Raw genomic sequence first — 2,539 nt, forward strand, 5'->3', positions numbered from 1 at the left:
AAATGTTCCATCTTCTACAATTACTTGGAATAAATGTCTAGTTTCACCACTTTGCCACTCTCCTAGTGTAAACTGATAGTAATTAAATGTCAGTGTGAAGGCAAAATTTGGGAGATGGTACTTTAGCCAATTGCCTGGTTAAGCAACAGTTATTAGAATATCATGGGTTGAAAGTACATGATCTGTAAGGCTAGCCAAAGAATCCATTACAGTAACATCAAGCTCCAGTACTTCATAATTAAAGAGTACGAATAGCAGTAACTGAAAAATCAGAACTGAGAGCAATATGGACTGCAGGCATCCGTTGCTAGAATACTGTTTCTGTTAATTTACACCTTATTAGGAGGTAGTTCTTTGGATTATCTTCCCTGAGAAACCAAAGAATGCTCTTGCATTTTCTGATTAGTTCGGAGCCTATAGGAAATCCCCTATTACAATCCACCTTTGGAAATCACTGCCTCTGAATCCGAAGCCTGGTGCCTAGGTACTTAAACACTCCATTATCAGAGTAAACAAAAGCAGAGTAAATGGTCCCCTTAGGCTCCAAAGAATACCGCAAATTTCTATTTCTTAAATTTCTAAAGCACTTTTATAGTGTCCCATGCTTACTCTCAGACTCTTAGGACAGCCCTGTAAAATACATAAACTAGTAAATATTTGGAGTGATCACCTCTCTGGTGCACAGACTATATCTGAACAAGGTCAATGCTCTCACTGCTGGGGAGGACTTCCTAAGTCAGCTGCGAGGCTTTCATGTACATGGAATTGTTTCACTACAAAGTTCAGTCCACAAAGGTTTCTTGGTCTCCTTTTTCCTTTTATTTTTGAGAGAGACAGTGCACGAGCAGGGTAGACGGAGACACCGATCTGAAACAGGCTCCAGACTCTGAGATGGCAGCACAGAGCCCAACGTGGGGCTCAAACTGCAAGATCATGACCTGAGCCGAAGTCGAATGCTTAACCAACTGAGACACCCAGGGGCCCCTCATTCTCTCCTTTTTATTATCATACTTACTATTCAGATAAACATCCATATTCCATTTGGATTTATAGTATATTAATAATGCCAAGACATTTATTCTAACCAATAAGCCATTCTGTTATCTGTACTTTATCTTAAACCAAGTGGTACTGCAAGAAAATCTACATTAAAGGACATAAATGTTTTTTAGAAGAGGCCAATTCAGTTTTTAAAAAGTATGCAAATGCTTAGAAGACAACACACTTGACTTCATAAAGAAAACCAAATAGCTTTTATAAATGTGGTAAAAGGATTCTTTAAGAACTGAATAATTTAATCAAGTTCTATTCTATTCTCTTCCCTAATAGAAAGAGGTGAAAGGTGGTGCCTGGGTGGCTCATGTGGTTAAGCATTTGACTCATGATTTCAGCTGAGGTCATGATCTCATGGTTGGTGAGTTCGAGCCCTATATCAAGCTCTCTCTGCCTCTCCCCCATGTGCGAGCACAGGTTCTCTCTCAAAATAAACACACCTTTCACCTTTTTAAAAAAATAAGTTTAAGAACTACAAGAGGGTACATAACAAGACCATGTTATACTCGTACCATTTTATAGTCTCACCAGCAGTATATATAATGAAACCTCAATTAGATTTCTTAAGTAGAAATTCATTTATAGTGAAGATGTTAGTTTTCTAGTCTACTTTGTATCATAACTGTGTTGTAGACTGGGATAAGCTGCTTGGGGTAACGGTCATGTCTTACATTTGTAGCATCAAGCATCTATTTACATAATCCATATACACACTAAGCATTTGGAACATATTTTGGAAGTTGACTGCATTTGGAATTTAATTCCAGCTAACTCCGAGGGACTAATGAAAGTGCTACGGAATACGGCCTTCTTCATGTAAAGGTACTTACAGAGAGATGAAGCTGGATACTATAGCATCCTGCCACTATTCCTAGCGGAGCAGTCCACCCAAGCAGGAGCTTCCCACCGCAGCTATATGGTGTTGGTCTCCAAGATGGAGGCAGAATGACCGGTCTGCAACACTAGTGTCACCAAGGCTACAACACTCTTTGGGCTCCTGGCAGCTGATCTACCCCATTACCTCAAGACATTTTCCTTTTATTTCTCTGTGAGTTTTTAAGGGAAAACTTACGGTTTGTGTATTTCACTAAGTGTGCCATGTGAGTAGTTGTCACAAATGCATATACACCTGAATAATCCGAATCCCTATCAAGACATTACTGTCAGCCCATAAAGTCCTCCCATGTTCCCAGTTAATCCCCAACCTCGACTCCCAGAGACACGAGCTGTTGTCTTTTCATATAAACGAATGTAGCATATGACCTGCATGTAAACAGAATCATCCAGTACCCACTCTTGTGTGCTTTCTTTCTTTCATCCAGCATGATGCTGCCGTGGGGACGTGCGTAACAGGAGGTGGTTTGTATTGCTGAATAGTACGCTCTGATATGAATATATCACAGTTGGTTTGTCCATTCACCTGCTAATGGGCCACTTGGGCTGTTCCCAGGGTTTGGTTATTTTGAACAAATCTGCTATGAATCTC

At 40.1% G+C, this 2,539-nt stretch overlaps 1 protein-coding gene across 1 annotated transcript in view; it reads right to left on the reverse strand.

Annotated features, from left to right (window-relative positions):
- The window catches only part of TAB3 (TGF-beta activated kinase 1 (MAP3K7) binding protein 3), a 48,999-nt gene that overhangs the window by 8,097 nt on the left and 38,363 nt on the right, over window positions 1-2,539 (reverse strand). The gene's annotated exons all lie outside the window — the stretch shown is intronic.

This window comes from Crocuta crocuta, unplaced genomic scaffold (genome assembly GCF_008692635.1).
Source record: "Crocuta crocuta isolate KB4526 unplaced genomic scaffold, BGI_CrCroc_1.0 scaffold630, whole genome shotgun sequence".
Classification (NCBI taxonomy): domain Eukaryota; kingdom Metazoa; phylum Chordata; class Mammalia; order Carnivora; family Hyaenidae; genus Crocuta; species Crocuta crocuta.